This window comes from Trematomus bernacchii, unplaced genomic scaffold, assembly GCF_902827165.1.
Source record: "Trematomus bernacchii unplaced genomic scaffold, fTreBer1.1, whole genome shotgun sequence".
NCBI classification, from domain to species: Eukaryota; Metazoa; Chordata; class Actinopteri; order Perciformes; family Nototheniidae; genus Trematomus; species Trematomus bernacchii.
Window position 1 is genome coordinate 6,344,205 of NW_022987839.1, and position 20,671 is coordinate 6,364,875.

The 20,671-nt window shown below is 39.0% G+C and overlaps 1 pseudogene; it reads left to right on the forward strand.

Annotated features, from left to right (window-relative positions):
* Positions 1-20,671, forward strand: part of LOC117500119 — a 104,731-nt pseudogene that overhangs the window by 62,409 nt on the left and 21,651 nt on the right.

Below are 20,671 nucleotides of genomic sequence, written 5' to 3' on the forward strand. Positions count from 1 at the left end.
CTCCTATCATTTTCTTTCTTTTCACCAATGAGCCAGACAAATGGGCTTTGTACGATTAGTTGAAATGTCTCCTTCTTTTAAATTGAGTCAAATTAAGTTCTCTGTGTCTCCACAGTCATTAATTGACCATCATGCTGTGAAGAACAATGTTTACTTGTGGAAAACACTGCCATTAATTCAAATTAAAATGGATGGATGGAGGGTGTGTTTTACCTCCTTGGCATTTGATACTCTTAGAGTGACTTATAATAAAATGTAATTCTTTAAAAAGCTTTATAGCAATCCTGTTTTGCAGGAAAGAAGTTAGAAAATAGATGATAGAAAATGAATGTAGAGAGATTTCGTAGAGTTATTTGGAAAGAGGTAATTCATTGACATTTGCTTACCTTTACTCGCAATGTTTTCTACATTATATTAATGATGCTGACAACACACAAAACAATAGCAGACCTCACAGCCTCACAAGTGTTATGTATTCTTTGATAGTTAGTTTTATACGTGCTGTTTCAGTATGTGATTGTATTTGGTATATTGTGTCATGTCTATTTATACTGTTCATGCTCACTGCTTGTAGCACTTCGGGATTTGAATTCGAATATTAAGTGCTTTATAAATGGAACCCATTATTATTATTATTATTATTATTGTGTTTAAATGAAAGACTCACATGTCACCGAGCCAAAAATTGATAAATAGTTATTTGCTAGATTAAAACATGTGTAAACCTTTATTTCTCCTGTAGGGTATATGCATTTGTGTAAACTTAATAAATAATAATAATAATATGAAGAACAGAATAATAAGCTAAATGCACCTAGAATCATCAAAAGTAAAAGTACTCGTTATGCAGAATTGACCTCTTACAATATTATTTTATTATTGTTATCATATTATCCTATTTTTAAAACATGTAAGAGCATTTTAGTTCTGTAGTGGATGTGTGGACTCAATACTTGAAATACTACAGTAAGGTATTATACGATATCAGCATGTCATGTGTTTTTATATGTACAAAGTAACTGTGAGTGTTAAAATAAATATAGTGGAGTAAACAAGTACGATTCATCTCTAAAACATGAGAAGTAGACGTATGAAGTAGCTTTAAATGGAAATAAAAGTACATATATGTCAAATAGTACTCGAGTAAAATACTTAAGTACTATTCACCACTGTGTGTTTACTGTGTGTGTTTCAGAGGGCTCTCCGTTCAGCTGGTGGCTCGGGGGTCCCGCTCCCGGTCGTGTCCAGTCTTATTGGGGGGGGGGCTCAGCCGGGCAGCCAGCAGTGTGTGTGCGGGCTGCAGGGAGACTGTGTGGACCCTCAGCACTACTGCAACTGTGACGCTGACCGCACCGAGTGGTACTGAGACACAGCAATACTTACAGACGTGGTTATTAATACTGACATGTTCCTACTCCTCCCCTTCTATTTCTTCTTCTTCTTTATCTACCCCATCTTCTTCCTTCTCCTTTGTGTCTTCCTCCTCCTCCTCAACACTACTGCAACTGTGACGCCGGCCGCACCGAGTGGTACTGAAACACACATTGCATCGTGAAAAGGCTTGTCCTGGATATCTAAAATCATCACATTGTATTTATATAGCCCAGTTTTACATATTACACATTTGTCTCAGGGGGCTTTACAGACCTTCAGCATACGACACCCTCTGTCCTTAGACGGTTGCAAAAAACATTGCAAAATAAATCACATAATTAATGGAAAAAAATGGTAAATAACTCAGGAAGAAGGACATTGATTGATATAAACGTACTGCTTTATCAAATAGTAAAGTATATATTAATGCAGTCGTTGACGTTAAATCTGTGGTGGTATAATTTCCCTAATGTTCTGCTTAAATGCTGGGACAACATGATGATTACTAACTTGTAAAACAATGGACAGCTTAGTGAAGCAATGTGTTCATTAAACCAGCCTTTTCCACAAATTATTAAAAAAAGAATCTTACCTTTAGTTTGATATGACTTTTTTGTTCCTTGCTCGTGTCTTTGTATTAAAACACTGTTGAAAATAGATACATAGTTTTTCAATTAGAGATAAGATGGCATTTAAATCAGGAAAGACTATGACTTCATTTTAGTTGTATGAAACGTAATGAAACTAGCTGGAAACGCATAGACGGACACATTTAGGGTTTTAAAATGTCATTGTAACGGCATGATTCCATATTTTCTGCTCATGCTAACTTTCTGCTTAATATAGGACAAGACATTTCTGATTGTACTCCTCCTATTGATTTATTTGTATTGAATAGTAAACATGAGTGCTAAAAGCGTCTGCAGGTTTACAGTCATCAACATTCTGCAGGAAAGCAAACAATAAATCGACTGGGATAATTTGAGCAGAGCACAATCAAAACAACTTTTAACATCTCCTCATGTCATCTTGGCTTTTTCCTCACATATCATTTCCCAGCACAAACAGTTTGAATCTATTTTTACAGAGCGGATCGGCTGCTCTTTAATATTTCATCGCATAGTGCTGTAAACTCTCCTCGCTTCCAGCCCTGCGTGTATTTTTATACAAAACTTTCCTCAGCAACAAGGCAAGCGGGCGGTGATCTTGAGTGTGTGAAGCTGCGTGTGGGTGTAAATGGACGGAAAGTGTCTTGTTTTTGGAGTAGCTGTTCCAGAAAATGCAGAGGATTGAATGCCAGGAAGGCTATTATTATGTTTTCACACAGCAATGTTTACAGCAGCCAGTAAAACATGCAATCATCCAGAATCGAATACTGCAATAGCATCCTTTATGCCATAAAGTGTATGGCACATTATTCAAACTCGTAACCCTCTCTACTCAAACACATCTGCACCCATATGTCCAAGTTTAGATAAACATTCCCTGTTTCTGGTGATTTAAATGTGGAATTAACTGTCTGTTTTGTGTGTGTTTCTTTATTATCTTTTATTAACTTTTACCTGTACATGTCAAGTCTTTGAGTACCATGAACCATGTACTTTAACAAACTCTTACACTACAGATTTAACGAATTTAGGACTTTGAGGATCAACATTTATTAAAAGCTTAAGTCTCCATGAAATGCCCTTGTGAATATTAATAATAATAATTAGAAGAAGAAGAATGTAATACGTATTTTGCTTTTTCATAGTTATTATTATTATTGTTATTAATATTGTAACTACACTGAAAAAAACGGGGAGTAAGATTTACTTAGGACATTCGAGGTAAGAAAACGCACTCAGAAAACTTAAAGTACATTTAACAAGGTATATTTCAAGTATACCTGTAAAAAGCACGACCAATCATTTTAGCCGGCCCGGCTAAAATAACTGGATGGCCTACCTGCCTGTCAGCCTTCCATCTGTGCACAAACTTATCTCGTGCCCTCATTGGTCATGTGCGCGTTCGTGTGTGTTGGAGGAGGGGCTCTGTAAGGAAGTGGCAGATTTTCTCCGGTTGTGTTTCAAATTCTAGCGATCTCGATTCGGTTTCTCAAACTTACCTACCCCACCTTTAAGAAGTGTTTGTTACTAAAGGCACTTAAGTAAACTTTACTGTCACACTCAGTTTTTGTCAGTACATTTTACTTAAGATTACATTTGCATCTTATTACAAATCTCCAGTAAAAAATATTTGGCTTTTCAGGTTGTTTTTACTTGCTATTCTTATCTTTTATTTAATAAATATGTAGGTAATATTTAAATATAATTATTAAGTATCATCAAATGCAATTCTTATTCAATAAAACTGTTTTACACTAAGGCTACTACAAAACATGAAACAGTTGACACTTTTAAACAACACATTTATTTTTGTTCTGTTGTCTGATACAAGCCATGATTAATACAATTTACAATGATTTTAACAAATACTGCACATACATCCGTTAAATTAAACAAAGCAGGCACAGAAACACATTGATATACTGCCACTCAGAGGTCCAAGGAGTATCCGGCCCTTTACTTAAGTAAATATATTCATACCACACTGTAAGAATACTCTATTACAAGTGAAAGTCTGGTAATGAAAATGTTACTTAAGTAAAAGTATAATTAGCTAAATGCTGTTTGAGTATTACATGTAAAAAGTACCCTGTAGTAAAAAATCCAATATTAACAAACAAAAACGTAATAGCTCAAGGATTTCTAACAATATTTACATTTTTTGGTAAATTAAAAAACAGAACCTTATACTTTATAAACTCTATATAAGATAGTGAATCACAAAGTACAATATTTCCTTTTGATTTGTAGTGGAGTATAAAGTGCAACGAAAAGAAAATTCTCAAGTACCTCAAAATTCCACCACTGCTTATGCAAACATGTGGACTTTCAAGAGAAATCTTGAGGAAATTAAGTTCAAGAAAGATTTTGGAAAACGACAGAAGCGTATTTCAACTTTGATTTGTTACTTAAGTTCATTGCATGGATGATGTCCGTGAGCAGAAGGCAGGCGTTCACCAAACATTTACACTCAACAAGCACCGCCGATCCCTCGATGGAGATGGACGCGTTGGAGGTGGCGTCTTCTTTTGCTGAACTTTATGGGGGACATGGAGCTTCACGACACTCAGCATAGTCCTTTTTCCACGATATCTTTGCCTCCATTCTGTCAAAACATGTAAATCAGTGTTAACATACAGTACTGTAAACTTTTCTGTGACTTTACTAAAACTGATTGGGTTGAATTAGCTATTTAAATTAGTTTTTAAGTAGCCATTGATTTTACATGTTCTTTTTAAGCAGAGGGGATGGGGTGAGCTTCAAAAGGTTCAAAGGGCTTTATTATCATATGCAGTAGCTACAGTGTAGATATGGGAATTTATATTAACTCTTATTTGTTACGGACAAAGTATGACTACAAGTAAGGAAGCTCAGTTTATTAAATGTTTGCTTTGTTCCAAACAGGAAGTAAACCTGATTAAATAATTGGGTTCTACAGGCTCAAACTATCAATTCTCCTGAAACCCCCATTTTCAATCAGAATATTAAACATTGAAATTGAGTAAGTTTGAAAATATATATAAATATTATACAGTAAAATTAGATTCCAATGTACTTTATCTAAATGTTAACTTAACAACTGGAGACTGAAGAGGTTTTTCACATACTGGCAAGATGTACAAACAGAATAGCAGACACATTTTAACACAAATCAAGCAGAACATTTACCTGGTTCTCTTGAATCAACTCCTCTGCAGACTCTTCCAGAAGCTCCATCAGGCGGGAGGGCGGCGAATTCCGTCTAACTTCAACGTGGTGCTGTTTAACAGACATATCAATTATTGTAGCGAACACACATAACTGTAAGTACAGAAAGATATTGGAAACAAAGATTATGCCTTAACTTCAATTTAGCGCGCTACAGAAGGAGACACCAACAGTTCAACTTCTAATACAGTAACTCTTGTCCCTGTAGTCTTGGATCACCCCTCTCCTTTAGGCTGCAGTGAAACAGGCCGCATCACAGACTGGCCCACAGAGCAGCGTCCATGGCAGTGAATGTGACATAACCTTTTTGTAGGAATCTGGTGCCGCTATCTGTCTCAGTGTACACAGGAAATAAAAGCACACATGTGCATCACAGACAGTCGGATGCATGTGAGTGAATTGACTTGACTCCCACAGTAAAGGAAAACTCAGTTTGGCGCCACACTGCTTTACTACCGAGCAGCATTTGAAAATGTAGCGAACACCCCCCAAGTAAAAAAACCTCTTCTGAACTACTAGTGCCCCACTGCCACATTTTGTATTCAAAACGGTGAATTTCGCAAGCTGTTAAGTAATTTGAAGCAACTACTAAACCACTAAGTATTACATATTGTGTGTGCCTCGTCCATGAAAGCAGGCTAAATTAGCTAGCACGCTAACTAGCTAAATTGCTAAGCTGAAACACTGACGTTAGCTAACGTTTGTTTGATATCCACATTAAGCTGACAAGCTAACAGGGATGTACAGAGTTAATAAAGTACAAACATATACCTACATGATTCAAAATCTACGAGTATTCATATTAGACGAGGGTCCATGCTCTCGTCAACTGTAACGTCTGCTTTTTTTCAAATGTCTGTACTGTGCGCAAACTCCTCTGACGTCACCGGGGGCATCGCCCACCTTTACTCATATTGCCCAGGTATATTTTACTAGCTTTTCACAGGTTGTAGGTCAACACATTACTTTAGTTAACATTTACTTGGTGCTATAATTTAAATGTACTTACCAAAATGAAGATACAAAATTACTTGCAAATTCAAGAAACACATTAAATAAAAGGAGAGATTTTGAGTAAAAGAAAATTATTAGTAATTTCTTGTATAATTTAAACACATAATCATAGTATTATTTACTAGAGCAAAATCGTTTTTATCAGTGTATTATTCAAAAAGGAGAGGGCCTTCCATGGAGACATAAGCTTTTTAATCAATTTTATTATTATTATTATTATTATTATTATTATTATTATTATTAATATACACAAGGGGATTACAATATTTAAAACAAACACCAATTTTTTTCTCAAGGAAATGGTCTTAGATGGGAGTTTGTGAGTTGCGTGAATTTGCTGATTTTTGAAATCCGCCATCTTTTATTTTCTTCCTCCTTCCTCTTCCTGCTTCCTCACTATGTTCCTCCTTCCTCTTCCTCCTCCTCCTCCTCCCCCTCCTCCTCTTCCTCTTCCTCCTCCTCTTCCTCCTGCAGGACTGAGGACTCTGGGCTGCTCACCCATAAGGAGAGCCTCCCCGTCCGTTCTCTGTTGCTAGGTGACGTCAGGAGGCCGGGGTCAGAGGCCGCGTACAGGGTGGGACCGCTCCGTTGTCATGGAGACAGTAAGTCTAGTCCAGTTGCCTGGCTACAACATGATGAAAGAAAAACTTCCTATCATAGAAATGTACCTTTGTTTACTTTATTCTGTCAGACTGCATGGTGTTGACAGACAAACACATTTTTTGTTGTTGTTGTCAATCCTCATACAACACACCGGTCTTGCGTTGCCTCTCATTTCAATTACATTACATTACATGTTACTTGTTAGACGCTTTTATCCAAAGCGACTTACATACTCAATACTGTGGACAATCCCCACAGGAGCGAATATTCGCTACGTTCTAATCGCTCCTATCGCATCGCTCTAAACGGTCGAGTTTCACCGCGGCTGCCAGCTGTGTTTACTGGCGTCATTCAAACAAGACGCGCTGGCTCGGGAGCTACAACTACAACAAAATGAACATATTTTACCGTGATTAAATTGTAATACACGTTTCAAAATGATGCCGAAGTAACAACTGTTGGAGCGCCACCTAGAGTCAGGCGGTGTGAAGGTATACTCGAGCTCCGCGCCGTTCGTTGATGGGAGAGGAGTCTGCAGTAGAATAAGAACTTAACACCGGAGAAGGATACAGTTATAATAGTAAGATTTAATTTAATGGTAAAAGCAACAGTACAGATCACGAAACGTTCCGGACTCAGCTAATGCTCCTGTGTGATACCCGTTATCAGGACAGCGAGCTAAGAGTGAGCCCCGATTGCAAGAATCATACAGTGTTTATACAATAAGGGAGGGAGGAGTTATGTCGGTTGCTCCTCCCCGCTAAATATGATTGGTCGTAGCTCATCCTGGGCGGACCCGAGGCAATGAGTCAGCAGCCGTTGACTCCGTCTGGTTCGCGCCATCTGGCGCGTGAGCAGTGGCGGCCGGTGGTCTTTTTTTTTGGTGGGGCTCTTGACGTACCGTAAGTGACCTACCCGGGGGGGTCCGGGGGGTTTTCCCCCGGAAACTTTTTTCGAGAAATGACCCCTTAAATGATGACTTCTGGTGATGTTAGAGGGGGGGGGGGGAAAGGAGAAATCGAGGCTTAAAAATATGAGAAGACTGATCAATACCTCCATAATCTTCAGTGTGGAAAATATTATTTATCAACCTGAACATCTACTACTTTACCAGGAATTTGTGTTCTCAGAACTGGTCTGTTTTTTTCTTTCTTAAAACTGTTCATGTTTTATGAACCAACACCTTCACCAAGTAGCTTTACAGTGAACTGCATGTGAGATATAAAATTAATAGCATCTTTTCAGTAGCATTAATTATAAATATTTAAGTGGTTCAATACAAGTCACTACAAGCATTTCAAACTGAACTGTGAATAAATGCAATTTAAAAAAAAATAACCACAGCACAAAATGTCATAAATTGTGTTTTTTCTTTGTTTCTCTGAGGATTATTTACAAACAGGCTTATTTACATATAGCAATAACTCAGAAATGAAAAAGCTACATCGTCTAACACGAACAACCACTTAGCATAATGATAATATATGTGTTATGTACAATGTAACTGGCAAGGCTAGAGCAAGAAAGAACATAAAGTTTGCAAAAGGTTTAAATAACTTCAAGTATCTGTCTTCAGATTACGTGGAGGTTTTAGTCCGATGGGAAGCAGATTTTAAGCGACACCGAAGATAAACCAAAAATGTGGTGGAGCTGCAAACCGTGTAGTGTTGCTGGGACAGAACAGGAGCTATAACCGTTGGAAAATACATCACAGACAATGCAACAAACGTGGAGACAGAACAATCACTTCTGTGATAAATGCCCACTTATTAATAAACTTCTAACAACCATGGGAAACCTCCTCTCTACATATAAAGTGATATCCAAGCATGGGAAACAAAAGACAGCATTTACCTGTTTGCATCCAGCTAGCCAAGCCTTTCTTGTGTACCAGCTACTTGTGAAGCCTCGTGTATAAATGTTGTCTTTTTCACGAGATTGCTGCGATATATTCAAATCGGGTTGGTCCGGTGCAAGGTCTTTAAGCAACAATTTATCTGCCAAACTTCTCCTTTCGAAAGGATTGGAGATTAGCTCTTGAACAGAATTAGCCGGGGACCGAGGTCCGGAGACTCCACCTGCACACGAAGCCATCCTCATCAACTACTGCGTCAACCGGATACGAGTCACTGTCCAAACTACTCACAGACTGCACTGGGCGCTGACATTGGCGCCTGGTGACCGTCATCTTTGACGACGCTGATTGGCTGAAATTATATTTTCGCGGCATAGTTTACACGTTACAGATAGCAACAGTCAGCTGCTGGTGGCTGCTGCTGCACTGGTTGAAGGCTCCTCTCTTAGCGCCCAGACGAGAGAAGGTGCATGGGCAAGGCCAGGCAGGAAACATGTGACTTATCAGTAACTTTAGACATCGTAACACAATTTTAAACGAGATTTTATTGTAGATTATACATTTTACTGATACCAATTATATAATATTTACCTTGTTCATTAAAAATAAAAATAAAAACATATATATTTTTTTAAACATATTTTTTTTTTTTAATTTTAATTTTAATTATTATTATTATTTTTTTTTTTCAATATGGGAAGAGGTGGGGCGGCGCCCCTAGCGCCCCTATGGACCGGCCGCCACTGCGCGTGAGTCATGTTCAAGTTTGCACATAACCGATGTTTGACCCGCTGTGTCCAATATTTGACCCGCTGTGTCCCAATAGTGATATTTAATTTCTTCATATTTCTAGCTTCCTGTTATGCAGGCTGCTACTAAAGAGGACCCAGTGTAATTAAGCACACACATATGTTTAAGCAAACTCATAGCTTGACACTGGGAACACAGGTTACTTTAGTCACAGCACATACAATGAGCATAATAAGCAAATAATGTAATAATAAGAATCAGTCTTTGTAATGTTATATAGAAACAGACTACAGGTTACTTTAATCTTCATTTCACAACAACACGTTGCCAGCACACACACCTTGAACTCTTGGTACATGTCACTTCCTCTAGCTCAGGGGTTTTCAAAGTGTGGGAAGGTGAGCCTCTCCTCAGAGAACATAAGAACAGCCGCGACCCCCCTCCCAATTATTATTGCTATTATTATTATTATTATTATTGTTGTTGCAGGGGTATTCAATTGCATTTCAAAGAGGTCCAGTAAGATAAAATGAAGACTGTTTCTCTCCTCTTGTCTCGTCTCTGTGTGTGTGTTTGAATCTGTCGTGCTGACTCACTGACTGCACCGATGTGATTGGCTGAGTAGCGTCACCTCCTTAAAACATTAAACAATAACTTTTTAAAACCTTTTTATCTTTATGTTTTAAACATATTGTATAAAACTCCCCCACTACTTGAACTATTCCTTGCACCCCTCTAGAATAAGCCCGAATGGTCTCAACCATATTGCATCAGTAACGTGCACTTTGTTGTTATAACAAGATCGCATTCATCGCAAGGACACTGGTAGCGATCGGACAATTGAGTGTTGTTCAGTTTGTGTGTTGTGGAACATGCGTGTGCGTGCATGAAAATATACCACACACCCAATTACAATTGCATGTTCAATTCACTACCCTGGAAGTTAATAAAGTTGTTAAAGTTGGAACAGCCTGTGGACAGCCGTTCTTCCTTGCATGCCAGTCGCCGACACCTTCTTACAGAGGACAGGCAAATCTAGCTGCAGGCACGACCCGTATATTTTCGCACGCCGTGTTCTCAACACATTTTTTTTTTAACATTTTCAACATCGTGGATAAATCCTTATATGCTCCCGGCAACACACTGAACGTCAACTTTGCCTCCTTATTACACTCACCCCTACTTTAGTGGGAACAATGAGTGTGCGTCTTTGATGCACACAGGAATAAACGCAGATCATCCTCTGGCTGCAGCCTTGACCGGCACTTGCTTTTGATCAAAGTCAATGCGGAAAACCCGCACTCACACAGGTAGGTGGAGGTGAAGGGAATGAGCACTTTTACAGCCTTTTTGGCGAGGTGGGGGAACTCGGTCTCCACGGACAGCCAAAAGTGTGCAAGTGTCACTTTACTCGTCTTTTTCTCGTTTTTTTTCTCACGCTGCGCCTCCCCTGAAGCTCTCTGGCGCCCCCCAGGGGAGGCGCGCCTCACACTTTGAAAACCGCTGCTCTAGCTAGTTTCACAATCATGAAGAAGCACACACATTATGAACTTTTGACACTGCACCCTTCCATAGCAGAATGTTTAATACAGCGTATTTCTGATATTCATTACAGATCACATGCTAAGCTAAATGATGTATGTCACTGAGTTGGGTCACACACAGTTAGAGAGATAATGGTCGTTTTGAATTATCAATAGATGTATTCATTTAAAGTGAGCTGACACCGAGGATAGAGGAAGTTCAGAGAAGGCCAATGTATGTGCGTTAAACATGCCTAGGGAAAATGTGTGTGTGTTCATTGCAGTGGCTTATATATGCTGTATGATTGTTGCTACTTTTGTAGCCTGTTCCTAATACATGTTAACAATATTAGTGATTATAGATTACTTTACAACATACTGATACCGGTTAGTAAAAACCATGAATTAATGCTTTGACAAGTCTGCAGACAAGACGGCAGGCGAAAAACCTTTTTAAAATGTGTGTTTTCTGAATGGAGTTTGGCTAAGCTAACGTTGTATATGCTCCGTCCACACTCACAACAACGGCCTACAGACATAAATAAACCAGCGACTGTATTCGCCATGACACAGACAGTCTGTGGTTTGTACTTGTTGAACTTTTGTCCAGTTTCTGAACAGATATGAGGAGCTGTGAGCTCTGTGTGCTAACTGCTAACAGCTAACGGCTGATGTTTTCTGGTTGAACGTCAGTGACGGCAGGCTGAGATCCTCACCGCTGATTGGCTACCGCGAAATCGCGTCACACGAATATGACGCTCGAGTTGAAAAAATTGAACTCGAGCGTTTGTTGCGGCCCCCTTCAATCGCCTCAATCGCGCCGCGGAATTCGCGTCCACCGCTTCATGCTTGCCGTCGGAGCGAATTTGCGTCTGTCCACGTCTCTGCATTGACTTTACATGTAATCGCGCCGCCCCCAAACATCGCATCGCGTCCGGTGTGAACGCAGCATTAGTTATTAGATTAGATTAGACATACTTAATTGATACTAAGGAAATTAGGAAATTGTTTTCTTACAGCAACATGTTAATAAGGCATTGGATATAAATTCAAATATTATACAAAAAAACGAATTCAATAAACATTAATGGTAAATATGTATATTACAAGAATCAATAGAATACACAATCTAAAATATACAGAATAAGTCATACACTGTAAAATACCCACTTAAAAAAAAAATACATAAACAAAATGTTATACAAGTTGTTCAAGTTTCAGTTTTTTAAATTAAAATGTAAATGCAATGAGGATTATTTTGTATCTTATTTGTTTTTCCATTTATTTAGACAAGATAAGATTAGATTTAGACTTTATTGATCCGAATTTGGGAAATGTTTGAATCTTAGTAATCTTGACCAGGAGTTTTCATTTCCTTTTCTCAGAGAACTTCTGGAACGCTGCGTTTTTCGACAAGGAGACGTCGTACCTCCACTTCCCGACCTTCCACGGAGAGCTGAGCGCGGATATCTCCTTCCTGTTTAAAACCACCGCCTCCTCCGGTGTGTTCCTGGAGAACCTGGGCATCAGAGACTTCATCCGGATCGAACTGAGCTGTGAGTAAGAGCTGGAGAATCAAGAATGAATCCAAATCAATCACATTTAAAGGGCGAGTGTGAGTCTTTAAAGCCCTTTGTGTATGGTGGGATTTATAGTATGGCAGCGAGACTTAAATAGACTTAAATAAACTTTATTAAGCTTTTTGGGGTTCCCTTTCCAGTAGTGTGTAAGAAACATCTACACCAACCTGACGAAACATGTGCAGGGTTTAATAAAAGAGCTGCATTAGCAAAAAGGTGTTCACATGTTTTTCAACAACAACATACAAATACATCAATATCAATATTCAACACATATTTAGAGCAAAGTTTACATTTCCATGCAGAGAAATATGAGTTGAGGTGAACAGAAATCCTCCTGAGCAGTGACAGCCTCCATGGCTAAACAGACACAGGAAGGAGCGCCGCCTAAAGAAACTCCAACATCTACAGAACAACTCATGAGAAGATGTTAAAGTACATCCCATAATGTTTGATTGACAGCTGATCTCTGTGCAGTGAAGACATGAACAATCAGCTCTCAGCAACAATGATGGACACACAATGAGTTTAAGAAGTAGAAGAGTTCCTCAAATGACTTCAGGCTATTTCAGTTTACACAACTCAGCTGTGGTTCCATCAGCATAAAGATAAACTCCAGCATGTAGCGGCTGAGTGAATGTGGTCTGGACTCTGTGGAGGAGAGTCATGGTTTCAGAGACGCTGTAGAAGGACAGAATACCTGCTCTGTGATCCAGGTACACTCCTACTCTGGAGGACAGAGGATCTGAGACGGGAGTGACTATACTGTTGTGACGAAATGAATAACTGTTTTGGTAACACTCTAAGGACCAAGATTTGTCATTGAATCCAAATGCACATTCACACCCTGCTCTGCTGATATTCTTGTATGTGACTGCTACATCAAATCTTCCCCCTCTCCGCTCCACCTCCCAGTAACAACGTCCAGTCAGACTCTCTCTACTCAGGACCTGAGGCCATACAGTGAATCTGTCTTGGTGACTAGAATAAGACTGTTGTTGTCCCATGTTTGTTGCTTTTCTGCTCCCCTCAGATAATAATAGCTTCTTGAATGCTGTAAAGTAAAAGTACAAAAGCATTGGTATCAAAATATACTTAAAGTACCAAAAGTAAAAGTACTCCATGCATAATGGCCCTTTTCAGAATCGTATATATATATATATATATATATATATATATATATATATTGATTCACTGGGTTACTATAATGATTATTGATGTGTTTTATCACAGTTATTAAATGTAGAGCTAATTTAACTTTATGTCCTGCAGCTGGATATCTTAACCTATACATATATCTATTCTATCTATTCTATATGTCAAAGTGTATCTAATAATTTATTTATATTTTGAATGATCTAATAATCTAAAACTCAAAAGTAACTAAAAGCTGTCCAATAAATGCAAATAAAAGGGCCACTTTAAAAGATATACTTAATTGTTTTTCAATTGTATTTATAGGTCTGAAAGTGGTACTTTTAGAAGAAGCAGTCTAATTAATTTTGTCACACTTCTTGTATACTTACAGTTGTTTCCCTGTTCTGGGATTCAACTGTTTTGCAATAATGGATTGAAAGGTGTTCCCTCAGTTATCCCATAACTTCTGATATTGAATAAAGATTTTTATTTTTATTTTTTAATTGACAGGCTTGTTCTTATTGAGTTTGTGTTTTCTTCTGGCGCTGCTTGCATGTTTCCATCATTTTGTTCTGCTCTTGGTTTCTTTGTTTGTTGTCTTTCGATCAATTTCCTTCCCACAAAGTTTGCAGTTGAATGCATTGCATATGCTGCCGTGGATGCTTGCCCACATGGGACAACATAGCATTCTCACAACACAGCAAATAAAATGTAACCAAGGTGAAATCTGTAAAACAGGAACTCATAATCAGTGCATTTTTTTATTGCACCCTTGTTTTTAATTTGACGATTGTTTATCAACTCTCAGGGGGCATTTTAGCCGTGACCCTCCATTAATTCCTGTTGATTGATTCTTGCCTAATGCACACATGTATAGGCCCTATAGAGAATCATTCAGATTACGACAGCAATAACCAATAGGGTGTTATTTAGTTTATAGGTGCAGTGGAAATGTGTGTGGCTGTGAGATGTGTGTTTATAGCCTACCATATATTATGTAATTTAAAACATAGCTGTATTACCCAACAATGTGTCCTTGTGTTTATATGGGTGTGATCGTACTGCGGGTTGTACCAGGTTCGCATTTATTGGCAGCTGTACAGTTTGTCATTCAGAACGGCTTGTATCCGCCTTAGTTATTAGAGTCATATGAGGTTGCCTTTTGAAGCTCTGTCACCTCACTTCACTTTTTTAGTTTGTTTGGTGGTTCTCTTTTGCCGCGTTTCCACTATACGGCCTCGCTCGGCCCCGCTCGGTATGGCTGGGCCGCGATTGGCCTCGTTAGGACCAGCTCACTTTATGGCGCGTTTCCATTACAGTTTAGGAACTGGGGTAGTATCTATAGTAACGCAGTATAGGCGGAGCGACGCTGCTTAAAACTGCCGTGACGTCATCTTCAATGCGACACAACAATGGAGGATGTGAAGATGTGAAAGCGATCGTTTGCTTGTTTTTTGCTGTGTGGTTTATTATCACAAGAAATAGACAAGAGTTGTTTCGAAAGAGGCGACGTATAGAAGAAGCTGACGCGAGAGTTCGGGCAGTCCTCCTACGCCGCAGAGACTACAGGACGACTCGAATCACTACTAACTACGATGCTACTTGGTAAGCTAACGTTCGCTAACTAGCAATGTGTTTAGGCTCACGCTCCCTATACGACCAAAGTATTTCAAGTATTTAATTAATTGTAGCTACCACTTTTACGTATTAAAATATGTATGCTTTTGTTTGTGTATTTCAGAAGTTACCGACCGAGCTACCGAGTGGTGGAATGTGATTGTTCCATCTTTCACACACAAAGTGGGTGGAGAACTTCAGGATGCCTGAGGAAAACCTACGTTCATTACATGAATTCAAAAGAGGGCATTATGAACAGAAAACAGCGAAGTTGTCATTCAGGAATTAAGGTGTTTAAAAATGTGTAAAACTGATGTGTTTTTTCATGTTTGCAAAATGTAATACATGTTTATTCAGTGATAAAAGCAATAAATACTGAGGACATTGTGAGAAAGCGACATTATTGTATAATATATGTTAAAAACCGGAATGTTTTGCTCGTTATAAGTTAGTCAACATTACATTACATGTTACTTGGGTCTGATGCGCACCTGAATACCTAGAATGTATAATGTAATACCTAAATATTCATTGTATTGAACATAAATACATCTTTTCTTTTTCACATACATGTGTTTGTCAAATTATTTAAACCAAAAAAATGTTATCAGAATTGACTATTTAGTAAATATTTGAATTTCAAGCACCAGTACTGCCCCCATAATAATAATAATCTAATAAATGAAGCAAATATCAAAGCAAACTATAAACATAAATACAAAAGTGTAAAACACAACAGAACTATATTCATAAATGCAAGTGTAAAAAATTGTTAACATGGATGGAGGCTAAAGTATCCACAGCATAAAATAATATGATTATGATGGTTTGTCTGAAAGACACAGCCTCAAGGTTCAAGGTTTTTTATTTTGTCATACGAACATAGCTAGTGTAGTTATGACAATGAACATCTTAGGTCACAGGCTCCTCCAACAGTGCAACACAATAACCCAGATCAACAGAAATATAGTGCAAGTAAATATTAAGCGCTGTGCACCGCTCTCTTTGTATAGGTGTTTTATTTTGTTCTCTTCTCTTTGAAATATATAAGCAATGTGTTTGAGTCTAGCACAACGAGGGTATTACAATTGAGTAATTTTTTACTACATGTATTTATCATGTATTCTTAATACCATTATGTAATGTTATGTTTTAGAGGAGGACCTCAAGCTAGCAAACTCAATTTCAAACAGTATGCAGAGTTGTCCTGCTAAAGAGTTAAAATGTATTATTTAACCAAGTATTTATTCTCTTATTTGCTTTAATTGCAACAGATGATAAAGGTTTCACTGTGATAAATATTCTCTTAAATCCATAAACCCCTGTACAGTGCTTTGTGGACGATGGTGTTTATGATATTTCTGACTGCAGAGGGACGCCTAGATGATGCCATCTTTCTGTGTGATCGCTGGTGGGTGCAATTATTTATCAACAAGCAATAAGATAAGACATGGCATTGATTCTGCTGGGCCAGTTGCCGTTCCTGCAGGGCCAGATCGTCTCCTCCTCGGTTTGTGCTGTTGATGCAGAGGACGTTGTTCGGAACTGTTCCTCCTCGCTAGTCCCAATGTAATCATCTAGAACAGAAACATGACTTGTAAATTCCACAAACTACTGCAGCACAATACTATAAATAGCAACAACAACTATAGAAAAGACAAACTGAACGTAAACAATGGCACATATGGTGTTAGCAAACAATAGCTCTCGCTAATGCTATCTGCCTAGCTAGCCTTCGGGGCTCCATAAAATCATGGGTTGTCGAACATAAATGTAAGGATAAAATAGACTTATTTGTTAGAAGTGAGCTTTAGAACAGATAGGGACACAAAGCTTTCAAGCAAATAACAGAACGTTAGCAAAAACGTACCATGCAGACTCCAGTAACGCCAGTGTCTGTGTAGAGACCTCCTGAAAGACTTTGATATTGCGAGTTGTCCCGTCGAGCACCCGCTGGACCTTATCATCTGCAATATAATGGACGTCGTCACTTCCTCGACCGACCATGGTGTGCTTTTCTTTGCCATTGTTGTAGCTCCTCTGTTAACAAAAATGCTGTTTGTAAAAATGGATTATCTAGCGCGCAGATTGTGACGATTCTCTCCGACCAATCAGCAGCCGAGAGCGTTGACGTCACAAACTCAGCCTCGTTGTCTCTGGCCCTGGCCCCACGATTTTATGAGGCCAGAAAAACTGTGAATTAGGACCCGCCGGCCGGTACTAGGCCAAGTGGAAACGCAACCACAAACGGGCCGCTGACGTCACAGCCCTCTTAAACCGGGCTGCGGGCTGTAGTGGAAACGCGCCATAAGTGTTGCGTTTTGGAGGAAGTTGCATTAGAAGTGGGATTTAAAGGGACAGACACAGATAATTTCAGGGACACTGCTGCAGCAAACGTCTCTCTCCTCGGGGAAATTACTGTCAGTGCCGACCTCTTAAGATCGCTCCGTAACCTCTAGAGGAATTTCGAAATGAAGTTACTTTATAGTCAGGGCAGGGTGCACATAACTGGTACGCATGCGCGGCAAACATCTGAAATGCGTAACGTCACTTGTGTCACTAAGCGCCTTTGCGTACCGACGGACTTGTGAAGCTTTTCCCGAAGGCGCAGATCACTGGGCGACAGAGTCGGTCGCCGTGTGCACAGACGGGGCTGCTGTTAACGTCGGTGTGTATAACGGAATTGTGCTAAAACTATGCCAAACGGCTGCGGAGGGAGACTCCCCTGAGCACATTCTGTGCCCCGCGCACACACTGGAGAACTCCACTAGCACCCTGGACATCCAAACTATGTCTCCTGGTACTCATCTGAGTAACTCACTAAGAAAGTTATAAATGCACCCCTGTTTATAGTGCTGTTTTGCCTTTTGTCCTTGGGAAAGTCGTTTAAGAATAATTAATATCTTTACACTGGGAAAAAACATCCTCTTTACCAAACACCAACAAGTTATTTATAGCGTTTCGATTTGTTTGGCAAACAAAACAAAAAAAACGTTTGCAGGTACATTTTGTAGGAAAACGATGTGCTCTTTACTCCATAACATTTCTTTTCCAGCATTACTTACCAGCTACTGCAGAGTTATGTTATTAATACAAAATACAAATTAAAATACAGTATTATAGTAAAAGCTACCCAGCAGTTCTTAAAGTAAATCAAATAACCCTAACCTATACTAGCTGAATGAAGTGATGATCACAATATTACATCAATGATTATAATATAATATATATAACTCTGAAATGGGGCCTTACCACATAACGACTACTTTACTTTTGATACTTAGGGTTTATTTTGATGATTATTTATACTTTTCAACTTCTATTTGAATATGTTTTTAAGTGCAGGATTTTATTTGAAGCAGTTTTACTTAAGTAAAACATCTGAGTACTTATTCCATTTAGTTAGACGTGCAGTGACTGACACATCAATAACCCATGTCTCCCCCCTCTCTCCCCCTCCATCAGCCTCCACTCGGGTGGTTTTCTCCTTCGACGTCGGTAACGGGCCTCTGGAGGTTCATGTGGAGTCGATGGTGCCGCTGAACGACAACCGGTGGCATCGAGTCCGAGCGGAGAGGAACGTCAAAGAGGCGTCGCTGTGGCTGGACGGACTTCCTGTCGCCACACAGGAAGCTCCGGCTGACGGACACCTCCACCTGCAGCTCAACAGCCAGCTGTTCATAGGTGAGGAGGAGACACATGGGCCAAACAGATATTCATATAACGTTTATACAAAATAAGAATCTGCTTTAAGCGCCGAGTATGTGTTCAGAACACACCTAGGTTCAAGGATCAAGGCTTTTATTGTCATGTGTGCATAGCTACAGTGTTATGACGAAGACAATCTTAGGTCACAGGCTCCTCCAACAGTGTAACACATTAAAACAGATAATAGCGCAAGTAAATAAAATAGAATATAATAGAAATTGTGCAGAATAGTCTATATACAAGTAATTGGAATATTGATAAGTTGCAAACAGATGAATGTTATGGATGTTCTTTTAAAAAGTTCAGGTGCTTAACAGTCTTATGGCTTGTGGGATGAAACTGCAAGGATTTGCGCTCTGCTTTTTCACATGTTAAAAAGTGTCCAGTCGTCACAGATGTTTTGTCTTTCCTTCTGCAATTTTCCACTGTTTGGCACATCTGTTCATTATTCCTGTGTTTGTGATTGATGCTCGAGCAATTCAGGCATAGGTGAGAAATGTTCTTATTCTCCATGGTCTGATTATTGTGTTGCTTCCAGTCCTCTAAGAGACTGTTAGTGGTTATAAAACCAAATCCTATAAAAGCACAAATGTGTGTGTGAGCTTCTGTGTGAATTGTGGCCTCATTAGTCTCACTGCTGGAGGCTTTAAGGCCCGTTCTAAAGTCTTCTAGGACTGTGACTCCTTCTGTCTCTGCACATCTCGCAGTCACTAACTTGACTTGCCTTGTTTCTCGTATCGCTCTCCAGAGAATCAGCAGTTGAGCACTTTCTGTCTCTGCAGCTTCAGCAGTTTGATAAAATAACTTTTAGTTGAATATTTTTAGGCTCGACTTCTTTCTCAAGTTCACATCCGGCAAGAACAAAACAGTGCTTTGTCTTGTTATGCTTTCGTAGAAAACAGATCATTTACATGGGAGGCATATTACACTTTACCAGTGAGTATATTCCCTACAAAGAGAATAACAGTCCAGCTTATTCATATCACAGGGAAGTGAAAACCTTTCAGACACACTTGACAATCAACCCCACCCTGTTGTGTTTACTTTTTTGTAAACACAAGTTAATTTAGCGTGCTCTGCTTCCCGATAAAAAGCGTTTTGTGTATCGCAATACACCCAAAGATTTAAACATGTGTTGAATGCATTTCCTTTCTCATAAAGCATTTGCGAAGCTTAAAGCTGTTGACAATTGGAGCTGCTTTAAACCAGGACTGTGTTTACGTAACCTGTGTATATAAGATACTAAAAGACCCGGGACACAGTTTAAAAAACATGCACAATAGCGCTACTAGTGGTCAAAAACTTCACTGGGTGCCTTTAACAAACAGGAGACAATAGAAATCTAACAAATCAACACTAAATTATCAAGTGCAATGAAGTGTAAGGCTGGAAAGGCGTAGCTGCAATATAAACTATCATTATACACAGAAACCCTCTGTGCATACACAGAGACAGCCTTAGGAAAAATAAAATAACTTTTGCTAATTAATAAAAGACATGAGCTGGGCTTTAGATTTAACACTGATGATTCATACAATGTATTTTCTGTAAAAGTATCCTTGAGATAGCTATCTAGAAAATTGATTTTATGCATGGAAATGTATAAATAAGCATTCAGCTCAGCTTGTATGCAATCACAAGCCACAACATCGCTGTATTCATGAGGGAAAATGTAGATTTCTACTCCTGATGTGC